The sequence below is a fragment of the Falco naumanni genome, chromosome 9 (genome assembly GCF_017639655.2).
Source record: "Falco naumanni isolate bFalNau1 chromosome 9, bFalNau1.pat, whole genome shotgun sequence".
NCBI classification, from domain to species: domain Eukaryota; kingdom Metazoa; phylum Chordata; class Aves; order Falconiformes; family Falconidae; genus Falco; species Falco naumanni.
Genome location: NC_054062.1, coordinates 20,329,973 through 20,342,177, shown reverse-complemented (window position 1 = coordinate 20,342,177; position 12,205 = coordinate 20,329,973). Strand labels below are relative to the sequence as shown.

The 12,205-nt window shown below is 43.5% G+C and overlaps 1 protein-coding gene across 4 annotated transcripts in view; it reads left to right on the top strand.

Annotated features, from left to right (window-relative positions):
• Positions 1–2,849: 2,849 nt before the first annotated feature.
• SHOC2 (SHOC2 leucine rich repeat scaffold protein) overlaps positions 2,850–12,205 on the top strand; it is a 70,692-nt gene continuing 61,336 nt past the window's right edge. Inside the window, exon 1 of one of the 4 annotated variants that reach the window (XM_040606392.1) lies at positions 2,850–2,951. The gene's annotated coding sequence lies outside the window, so the exon portion shown is untranslated. Of the gene's footprint in view, positions 3,033–3,721; positions 3,820–11,762; positions 11,833–12,205 lie in introns of those variants that run through there. The other 3 variants (XM_040606390.1, XM_040606389.1, XM_040606391.1) reach the window with 3 other exon arrangements.

Below are 12,205 nucleotides of genomic sequence, written 5' to 3'. Positions count from 1 at the left end.
ACTAATTGATTACTTTATTTTAGTTCATTGTGTAAGAACTAGCTCCTAATAAATCATGCTGCTTTGTAGAAACATGCTTGAAACAACTGTGTAAATACTAAATAGCCTTAGGAATGGTTTTATGAATCCACTGAATAATCCAAATTCCAACACTTATCCCCCTCCACTGCTGGTCTAGATGGAGGATAACAATCCACTGCTGCTATTTGTTTCTCTTTGTGTAAAAGAGGCAGAGGTCTGTGTTGAACATGCAAACGTACCAGCATGGCTGATGACCCATTGAGGTGCTGTGTGATCCTGCGTTGACAATTGTCCTTCTCAGGAACCCAGGAAAAACCACAGGTGTTAAAGGAACGTTATGAATTTTGCAAAGCCAAGTGTTTAAGTTAGGCAATGTCCAAATGAAATTGCCAGTGAAACCCCTTCAGAACCTGTACACATGTAGGTTATGAAATGCTCGTTAATTATATTTTCTCTCCTGTTTATTTCAGTATGCATGGCAGTAATTCAAGATCCTCGCACAGTTCTATGGGTTTTCTGGGGCAACAGAGACTGAGGAACCTCTGACTCACTGTCTGTGGATCTATCTTAAAGAGAGGTACTCAGCTGCAATACCACAAGGTTCAAAATACAGGCCTGTCAGTGTAGTCTCCTGATCCTGACACACCGTTAACTAATACTTGTAAGGACTGTGACTCTTGTACTCACCTTCTGCACTGGGTCAGGTCTGTGTCGATGAAGATTTGGGGACAAACAATGCTGATGGAGGCTGGTAGTAGGTCAGACCTGAGCCTTCCAGCATCCAGTAGGAAGGTATAAACTACTCCATTTGTGCAGATTGAAAACAAATCTTGTGTGTACCAATTCTGCCTTTGCAAAAAGGTCGGTTAGTTGGCACAAGTATTACTGTAGGTTCGATCTAATCTTATAAGACATATTTAAGGAATTGCAACAGAAGGGTGGAGTTATCAGTGTAAATTTCTTGGCCAGTTCCTTGTCTAGTGACAATTGTCCTGCTCTGCTTTATATCAGCTTTTCAGGTTTATGTTTCATCCTGAAAAGAGCAAACCAGGTTTTTGGAGTACAGAGTAATAACTTTTTAGATTTCAAATCATATTTTAAAGGCAAAGAGAGAGGAAACAGAAGTAAAATCTCTAACTGAACCAGAGTACGTGTAGCATATATCCTTTGCACATACTTCTTCAATCCTAAAGCAACTGGGCGGTGGCACTTTGCACACAAAGAGCCTGAGAAATGTAAAGGCACGGTCAACAAAACATTCAGATCCTCCCTATGTGGGGTGAATACACACTATGGTCTTTAATACAGAAGCTGTAGTTATATGTAGACATCTGTGTGCATTCAAATAAGCTACACAAGAAAAAATTCTTTCAGACTCCAAGCTTTCAGGGCAAAGCACACATTTCCATGCCTTGTAGGGGTTTGGTGCACTATCCACATTGAATGTTTTATTGAGTAATAACAACAAATAAACATCCAGTCATTGTAAGAAATATTGTCACTAGGAAGTTACACCTGGTTTCTGCCCTGTGACCCATTATGCCAAAAAGCCAATTCTGCTTTAAACGCTGTCCAGCATTTATTAGTAAAAAAGCATGTAACCACATTGAACTGTCTGGTTCACCAAAGAATCACACAAAGAAAACTGTCAGAACCCAGATAATTGAATGCAAATAGCCTTGTTTCACTGAAAGTAGCCTTGATGGTTGCCAAAAGTTGTAAAAAACTGATGGAAATAGCAGATACTTAGATCTATCTGATGTAGGAAACAGCTCCCAAGTTTATTAATGATTTTCATTCTGCTGAGGTGGGTGCTGTTCTTTTTGAATGTGCGCCAGTGGGACCAGTCCAGACCAGCAAGTACTGAGGTCAATTAGTAGGCTCCCACTAGCTGTAATGTGTTTCAGAAATTAGAAAGTTGAGTTGCTACTGCAGTGCAGAATCCCTCTAGGCTTGAAAGGGGAACTGATTGCAACCACCTGAAAATTTAGCATTAAAAAGCTAAACATTTCTCAGCAAAATACTGAAAGGTCTGTTGCAACAAGTCATCAAAGAACTTGCTTTAAAATCCCATCCGAAATCAAACGACAACCAATGGCAGATGCTCCGTCACACTTGAGCACATTCGCCTATGCAGAGGTGTGGTTGCCACCTCCTGAACGGCTGCCGCCGTTTCTGCAAGCCGTTTCTTGCAGCTCCCATGTGTATTCCTTGCCAGGGCGGCTTGGTTGCGCCTAGCTTGTGGTATCTCGGCGTGTTGGTTCAAGGTCATAGGAGGTGCCAAGTGGGACGGTCCCGCTTTTGTAGAAACAGGGAAGGCGGGAAGGCCGCAGGCCCCTGGCCCCTCTTTCATGACACCTCAGTAGCCGGAGGTGACCTGCAGCAGGAGCGGGGTGGCTGGGCGCTGAGGAGAGCCGCTCCGCAGGGCCTCAGGACACCGGAATTTCTGGTGCCGTCGGTCCCGGGGGGCAAACGCTCCGGTCAAACAGTGGGACTGGCGGGAAAACAGTGCCCGCTCCTTGGGATACTCTAACGGGCCGCAGCCAGCGACCGCCGGGGCTACGGGCTGTCCTGCGCCCTCAGGGGAATCTCGGCACAGGTTTCCCCCGGCTTTCAGCGGGAGGGGTGGCCGGTGAGGCAGCGCGGCACTGGCCACCTGCTCGGGGCGGCCCGGGCCCCGCAGGGCTTGCGGGCCCCCGCGGGAACGGCAGAGGCAGCGGGGAGCCCCGCCGCGGGCCGCCCGGCACCTCCCGCCACGGCGCCCCCGCCCCGCCGCCTCGCCGTCGCCAGGGGCAACCGGGCCACTTCCGCCCGCCGCCAAGATGGTGGCGGCGCCGTAACCTGGAAGCGGTCGGTCGCCCCGCGCCTCGGCGGGCCCGCCCCTGTGGTGCCGCGGGAGGTCTGTGGGCGGGGAGTCCCGTGACGGCTCGGTGCGCAGAGACGGTGGCCGGCAGGGGCGGGCGGGGAGGGGGGGTGCCGAGCGCGCCTCGGGAGGATGGCGGAGCCGCACGGTACGGGGCGGCCGGGCTCGGGGGCCGCGGCGGGCCGGGGGGCGGCGGCGGGACTCGCCGCCGCCGGGGGCGTCGGGGCGCGCTGAGGCGGCGGCTGACAGCGGGCGGGGTGGGCCTGGCGGCGGCCGGGGGGCAACGGCGGAGGAGGCGGGAGGCCGCGGGCACAAAGGCGGGGAGGGCCTGGGCGGCAGGTAGCCGCGGGGGGGTGGGCGGCGGGAGGCGGCGGGGCGGCCCGCCCGGGCTGCGCGCACCGGTACCGGCGGCTCCGTGTGTGCGTGTGCCCCGGCGGGGGCCGCCCCGCCCGGCAGCCGCGGGGCCCGGGGCAGGTGGGGCGGGCCGGGGGCCGCCCGCTGCGTGCGGCGGGGCGGGGGCGGCCGATCGCCCCGCTGGGCCGGGCGGCGGGGCTGCCCCGCTCCTCCGCGCTGCCGGGCGATGGCATCGACCAGCCACCGCCACAACACCACCACCACCACAAAAAGAAAGGAGGAAGCTCCGTTTCACAGCCTCACCTCTCCTCCTCCCCGCCCGCTCCCGGCACCGAGAGCTGGCGAGGGAAATTTTGAGGGACTTCGCGTGTGTGTAGTGGCACTGACGCTCGGGGTAATGATTACCGGCGTTCAGGGTAATGATTACATCTGCTGCCGTGTGTGTGAGTGCTGTCCCCCACCCTCTCGTATAGGCGTGAGCCTCTTTTCCTGTTTCACCCGATGTATTTATTGTGGCAGTGGTGATGGAGCCGGGGAGGCAGAATCTCGTTTCAAAACTCCTCGCCTTCCCGTCTAGCCAGGTGATTTTCCCGGTATTTAAAACAGATGTCACACAGAGGGTGGTGTGACAGCTTCCCGCCTGTATTCGTGGCTGTAGAAGGTGTTTCCACCGAGTTGTACGTATCTTTCTCTAGGAAATGGTTAAAAAGCTGTAGTAACCTCCTGTAAGCTGAACGGCCATGTGTGTTGACTAAAATTGCAACTGGGCGTGAGCTGTACAGAAATTCAGCAGAAGTGAAGTTTGGTGAAACTGTGTGGCTGCTTGACTTTACCGGTTTATTTAGGAGCAGGTATGGACGTGGAATAAAAAGTTACCATGTGTGAGAAAACAGAGTACTGAAACTGTACTGGTAATTTTCAACTCACGATTTTGAGATGGGATTATGGAAGCATCTGTTTTATTCAGCTCTGCACATGTGCAGACACTTTTGAGGCAGAATATTCATGATTAAGGAATTGTAATTGTGCTTATTGTCATGTCTGCAGTACTTGGTCGGGATTTTTTTGGACTATCAAAATAGAAATTAAAATGGCTTTAGTAATTACCTTCAGGGTCTTAATTTTCTGCTGTTTTTTGTTTGCGTGCTTGACTTTGTATGTATTGTTTCTTCTTTTTACCTTCTAAACTGTGGTTTGTTTTTTTTTTTAATCACTAGTCATTATTGGATGCTTCTATTTATAAAATCAAGGGCTTAAAGTAGGTGGTGGTCAAATTAAGTCACACTTACTTACAGCCATATTTCAGGCATATGTTGTATGGTGATCTTGATATAATCCTAGCCTGGTTTTGGGAAAGATTTACTGTATCCTATGAATTTGTTATTACACTGTTGTGCATACATTTTAATTTTAGTAACACCCTTATCCTCTTAATTCCTGTTGAATGATTTGGGTTTGACTGTTTTGGTTTTCTGTGTAATTATTCTTTGCTCTGGATGAGTGAAATGGGAGATTGTTTTACTAATTTGAAGCTGGATTCCTGTTAATTTAGGCTAATGTTTGTCAGCCATCAGGATTTCTGTACATGTGGCAAGGCAGAACACATACATTGGGCAAAACTAATTTTATGTGTAATCTTGTAATATAGAAAGATGATTCCAGACAAAGCTCTCCTTGTATCCACAGCTTTCCTTTGAGGAATACTGAGGAATCCTCAAAGAGGACGCTGTCTTCTGCCATGTCCCTTTATTCTGTTCTTTCTAGAAACCTTAAACAATCCCCAGCATTTTTTTTGGGGGGTGATGGCAAGGGTAGGGTCGATAAACAGTGCTGATTGCGAATAGCTGTCTTCCCGGTCTAGTTTTTCCTTTCCAGCGTGACATATCTGTAAGGCAGGAGGTGCTGGGAGGGGCGTTCCTTTGTTATGTTGACACTTAAATCGCACTGACGGGTGTATTCTCCTCCAGGAATTTTGCGCGATTGAAGGGATTCCTTCAGAAGATGAGTGTTTTCTCCAACTGTCTTCCTGCACTCTTAGCCTGTGTACAGAAATTAATTGCTTGAAGCTCGCTCTGTGTGTGCCTTTTAGGAAACCCTTGGATGAATTGTTACTTGGCCGTGGCTTTCTAGAAAACAATGTTTCTGCTGAAGCGGTGCGCGGCGGTCCTGGCTTGTCAGCGTGCGAGGCGGCTGCTGCCGACCCGCATACAGCACCCATGAAATAGGTGGTTGTGTGTGCTTGCATGTGTGCATGGGGCTCATGCATGTTAACTGGATTAAGGCTGTAAAAGTATCTTCTGCTTGTTACAAATGAGAAGGATCACATTTTGTGATCCCTTCCTGAGGAAGCCCTGCAAATAACTGATCTCCCTTTTGGAAAGGGGTACTATGATGATGATGAAATATAACTGCATGAAGAGATCTCAGATGTTCCAAAATACCATCGTGGAGAATTTGGGTGGGTGCTATAAGAAGCTGTTTCTCTCTAGCAGCAGGTTCTCCTTCGTGTCTGAAGAAAGGTGAAAACTTGTGTGCATGGAGGGAGGGGAAGGCAGTGCTTGCCCCTTCCCCTTGCCCGCCACAGCCCCCGGGATGGCTCACCCCTCATTCCACCTCGCCCCTGCCCTCCTCAGCGGGTGGGTTCAGGTGACTCTGTGCTTTGCCTGGGTGCAGGGTAGCCCGTGGCCCATACCACGTACCCACGCCCAGCCTGCCGTACCTTCTTGCTCAGCTTGGCTAGTGGCATTTCCCATCCAAAGTGCTTTGAGGCTCATTGCTTTTTATTTTTATTTTTTTTTTGTGTGGCTCCTTTGTGGATGCTTTTTTAATTGTAGCAAGGCTTGCGTTTCCTCTCTTGTTGTAATACCTTCTATTTGGTTTTACTGCAAGCAAGTGCATCTCAGAGGCGATGCTTCTGTCCCTCTCTTTCTGGTGGGGGTTTGTGTGTGTGTGTGAGAAGGCTGTGGAGGACATAGTAGTGAAGATTTAACAGCCTGTTGTAAATAGATTGTAAAGATAAATAGAACCCTTGTTTACATTAAAATTGTACTCGCTGACATGGTCGTGTAGTCTGTTTGATACAGTAGTCTTGCTATGTTACAAAATGTACTGGGATAAAATGTAACAGATTGTATAATAAGCAGGTAATGATTGCGGTATTAGCCATTGACCTTAATTTGCTTGGTTTTTGCTGCATTGCTTGGGCTTGACTGTGTTGTGAAATACACGTAACGTACTGTTAAATCTGTGCATTCTCTGACACCAGATTTGGTTTGATAAAGGCATTTTCAGTATAGCAAAAAACTGGTCTCTGGATAAAAAGGGAATTTTAATTACTAAGAATTTTTCCATCATTAGCCTCTAGGTAATGGATATATTGGGTACAGAAATTATGCGAGGTTTAGAATTTCTTTTAAAAAAGTAATTCTATACAACATAGTTAAATTTAGACTGTTTTAAGATCATTGCAGTTTAAGAAGTACTTTATGTGTGTTGTTCTACAAGAGAAATACAGGAGACAACAGAGCCTGTCATATAATTGTAGACATGCTGACTAGCATAGAATATGTTAAGAGGCTGTGAATTGGTGTAGATAAATGGTAGGTTATGAAGTCAAAGAAACATCTTAAAAACAATTTGGCATACTTGGTTCTTCTAGTATTGTTTTATCATTAAGTTATACATGTAAAAAGAAAGACAGACATGCAAGTTTGGGGTTTTTTTTATTTGTCTGCTCTTTGATTTCTTTACAAAAGCACAGTGTGTTCTCAGAGTGGATGTACATTAGATCCTAATTTGCACACCTGCCTCCCTTTCTGTTACAAAAAGTGCTGGGAAATAATTGGGTTTTGCCACAGGAAAGTATGCAGCTGTTTGGTTTTTTTTTAATGTATTAATTTTTAGCACACTTGAAAGTTTGCTACTTGCCTGTTAGTAGTGTTGGGGTTTTGCAGAGGAGCAGCCCTGGGGAGGCGAGCAGTGCTCCAGCCCCGTTGTTCATCTTGAGAAACATGCGACTGGTGCTCGCAGTAAACTGGTTGTAGCTTGCTCTTACCTTCACCATACTAATCCCCTACGTGCTTTTGTGTCTTAAAGTGCTTCATATTCTATGTATGAGCAAGATGTATGGAGTGATCCAGCAGACAGTATTTCCATGGAGCCCTGTTGATCCCATAGATATTGTATCCGGTTCAGTGGACCTGCCTACGCTGTGGTCAGAAGCTTTTTGTTATGCATGCATCCTAATTGTTCTTTCTGTTGGCATTGTACATAGACTGAAGGGGCTGTGCACCAATGCAAATAGCCTTTCTAATACCTTATGCATTTGCATTATAATGGCTGCATAAATATTGCAGCACATCTCAGTTCACTCTCTCACTGCTTTGACTGCTAGACTTTAAAATAGGTTCTCTCTGTAGCGCGGATCTTGTTCGTGGTTGGTATTGCTTTGGAGGGGAGTTCTGAAGTGCATCTTTATTAAATAGTGAAGCCTGTTTGCGATGAGGTGCAATTTTAACTTACCCATGTTCTAGTCTCCCACTCCTTTCAGCCCACAGGTTGATACAGGCTCTTGGAAGAAAAAAAAATTGAAGCTTGTGCAGTTTTTCACCAACTATTTCCAAACTTGCTATATTTGGTGTTGCAGAACATGTTTGCTTGAGACTTGGTTTTGCATTTATTTCCAGAAATCCTATAGATGTCTGTGGGAATATTTTATGCATAAGGAACGTGAAATATTGTGCCACCACTGTTTTGGTGCTGAAACATTTGATGACTTATGACTAATTTTACCAGAAGCACCCCGAATTTCCTTTGGAAGTGTCGATAAAGTGATGTGACTGAAAGCAGACACTCTTTTTGGGAACTGGTGGCAAGTTGCCATAACCTATCTGTCAGAAGTTTGCTTTACAAAGTTGTTAAACAGAACAGTGATTAGTATCACTTACTTGACTCTTAGTGATTAGTAGATGCATAGAGACTTTTAAATCATCACAGAATGCCATCTTTTAAAGGTTTGAATTAAGTTCTTGTAGCTACAGCCTTGTTGTTAATGTATTGTGTCAAATTTTGGGAATAGTAATATATTAAACTGTTACTTGTATTTTTTGGCTAATCAGTTGTAATCCTAGGGTTTTCTCTGGCTTACACGGTTTAGCTGGTGAAAACTGGAGCAAGAAAGATATGTTTAAATCAAATGTTCTTTTAAACAGTGATAATATATATCTGTTGTTAGTAGTTTGTCACTCCTGCACATGTTTGCATATATTGAAGTGGTAGTAGTTGTTCAGGTTGAGAGTATGATGAATGACCTTGTGGTTGGAAGTAAAGTTATGAAAACAGTTTTCTGAAACAGTAAGTGATATTATTGCAAGAACCATAAATTTGCTTAGAACTTCTATATGATGATTGGCTTATATATGAAGTATTCTGTGTAGTCCTGTGAACAACATACATATTACTATAATACAGTATTTTTAACACTTGTCCTATCAAAAACTTACATTGTGTATACCAGAAGTTTTGAATAATATTTATAGTGATGGGAATAAAAATATAAGGTTAAATAATGTTATGTGAAAAAACAAAAATAATCTTGAAAGCCTGACACCTGAGAACCTTTAGCTGTAGTATATTTATACTTCATGTGTACTTGGATTTTAATTATCCATTAGATATTACAAGTAATATTGGTTTAGTACCTGTAAGAATATGGCAAAACCACTTTAGGATTTGCTGTTTTATTTAGATCTATGTTTTCGATGTTGCCATCTTAATAGGAATGAGTATTAAATCAGAAATTGAAGAGGTGTTTCGTGACAGTTTGAATGGTCAGAATGACCCATTGGCCTGGCATGTTGTGATGACTGGGAAGAAAAATAAACATATTACTTTTATGAAGAAATACCTGACTGGCAGCCAAAAAGACCAGGGCCAATACTTACTTTTAGCTGAGGTGCAGCAATGATTGTGGGGAGCCAGACTTTTCTCTTTTCCTCTTCCTTTCTCTCAGCCGTGTCCCAGTCAGCTAAATCTTGGCAAATAGGCGATTTTGCCCTTTCTTGGTACGAGGCTTCTCTCCTGTGACTGGCAGTAGTGGTAACCTGTGTAATTGTAGCATGTGGACAGTCCAGTCTTCTGTATAAGATTTCTCACTGTTGTTTTTTTATTTTTTTGATGCTGAAAGTTAGGTTATAATCTGTTTTGTAATACACAGCATTAATTGTTTTTATTGATAATTGTCCTGAGAGGAAATACTCATGTTGTGTCAAAATACTTAAAGCAAAACCCCCTTTTTTACTGTTCCAACTGTTGCATAGATTTATTTATTTTTTCAAAACAAAAGAAGGCAATTCAGTGTGTTACTGTAACTTCAAGCTTGTATAGCACAGCAGTGAAGGTCTTGGTAAATTTGTAGATAATTGGCTAAAGCTATACATACAGTGCAACTGCAGGTGCTGAGTGAAGTGCTTTGTGCTGAGGAAGGGTTTAGGTTCTTAGCTTCAGTCTTATTTTTCCTTCATGTTAAAAATAATCCAGCAAAATACTGGAGTTTATTCCATCCTTATATATATAAAAAAATAATTAAGAAATCCTATAATCTCTCTCAATGCTTCCCCTCCAGCTCAACACCCCCCACCCCCAAATCAACCCTCAGCTATCCAAGGCAAGGAAATAATGGAGTAATCCTTATTCTCCTAATTAGATCAACTGATGTATTTCTGAAATTGTGATGTTAGTTTTGTGCCCTTTTATATTCCCATTCCCCTTCCCCCCCCTTCTCCTTGAGTTAGCCACTGCAGAAAAGCAGAACTGTGAGTTTCTTTTATTTCTAAGGGATAACCACGCAGAGAGGAGTCGTCTTCACATCGCCGTAAATACCAAGTCCTGTTCAGAAGCATTTAGTTACATGGAGACGCTGTGTGTAGCAGAGAGAAAATGATTTCACTAGCAAACTATATGGCTCCTGGAGGCATCAGGTGGATTAATATGTAAACAGAAGTCCACAGCAGTCAAAAATAGATCTTTATAAAAAGAAATAGTGCAAAAAAGTGACCTCCTAAACAAGGAAGTGAAGGGCTACCATAGAATCCATCTGTGTAGTCCTGCAAAATGCTGATCGTAGCAGAATGAAGGACTTAACGTGAAAACCCATTTTGCTGTTACTTCTGACATAGCACTTACAGTATGTGACTTTTAAAAATGTTTCTTGTAGAGAAATGATTGTACAATCGAAGGGTTTTAAGCCAAGAAAAATCTTATAAAATATGCATAATTTGGAGTGACTTGCACAATTTTCTTATTGAAGGGATGGATGGGTTAAATGAAGCCTCAGTTCAAATGTTCCTATTAACATACTAAATCTGTGACAATTACTTTCCTAATAGATTTAAAAAATCTAATGGTTATGTACAGTCGCAAAACCTGAGATACTTCTTATTAAAGAGAAATCTATAATACTGGCAATTACATGAACTATATTGAATTTAAGATTCTAGATGATTGTTTTTTTTCATGAGAAGCTAAATTCATGTTAGTAAATAATATGAATTAAGATACCTGGGAACTTGTCTTTGTGCAGCAGATTTTCTTCTGGTAATTCCCTCTAACTCTTTTGAATTCTTGGACAGTGTGCAGGCGATGGCAGATTTCAGGTTATCGTATTTGTTTCTCATGGTGGGCTACATACTTGCTTTTTGGAAGATTGAAACAATTGTTTGGCAGCTTTTTTGATAGCATATTGTGTGTGGCAGGCCTAGTTAGGAAGGAAACAAAAGTTTAAGTATTATAGCCATGAGTTATAATTCACATAATGAATACAACAACCTGGATTTTTTTTTTCCATGGCTTCATCCATAAATTTATTCTCAGTGTTTTAGGTCATTGTTAGGCACTTTTTTACAGCAGTGATTTCTCTTCTCTCTTCCCCATAAGAAGTCTTCTGATAAATATTGGTAGTTATTTCTTGCATTTAAACTGTATACTGTCTTGTCTTTTAAAACCGGCTCTTTGCAATCCAGCTCTTTTGAGAAAGCCCTAAGTCCTACCCAAACAGATACTGAGGTTTCAGTTACACGCTTTCACTGTAGTATCATGTTTTCTTCTTCTAAACTGAGATGCTGTTTATTGAACCAATTAGCTGTTGGGGGCAAGCCAGAACTTTCTCCTGAAATCAGAATTAATGAATAAACAAATTACACTGGAAGGATTTCTATTCTCAATGGGCAGTGACAGTTAATGTCTGACAAGGACATGGTTTGTATCCTACAACCTTGGTGCTCGTGTGTGTCTGTGTTTATATGTGGTCCTGCTGAAATGAGTGGAGTAAACTTTTGAGTGTGGATCACATGTTCACATCATATATTTGATGGTATGTCTGTCTTGGAATGTTTTTGAAACCATTCCAGCTCTTTTGTAGCTGGCAGATGGGATGCATACGCCTTCATTAACAAGCAGTTAACTCTGCTGCTATGACTGAATTTTCATCACGCTCTGGGTCTCTGACTTGGCTCTTTCTGTATTCCAGCTCCCACTGTTTGTTCTGCACTCTCTCAGAAGAAATCAGCACTAGCATTACATGCTCCTGCCCTCCTGTGGTAACAAAAACGTAAACATTTTTCTCAAAATCAGGTTGTGTAAAAATAAGAGAAAGAGAGGAGAATAGGGAACTTATTTTTTTTCTTGTGGAGCAGCTGCTCACATCTCTCAAGATGTACATTTGCTTTTGGTGAAGTGTTCTGCTTCAAAAGCCTTCAGAAAATAGTAGTAATTTCTAAACTTGCTGTTACAGTGTAAAAAAGACCTTGTAGCCTTTTATAGCTTTGAATTAACCTTCTGGCCTTTTTATGTGATATGCACTATCCCTTTTGCATTACAGTAGAGGAACTAAGGCACAGAAATTACAGGGAAGATTTTTAACAGCAGCAATGGGATTGCTCTGCCTTCCCTTGCTGTGAGCCAGTTGTAGGA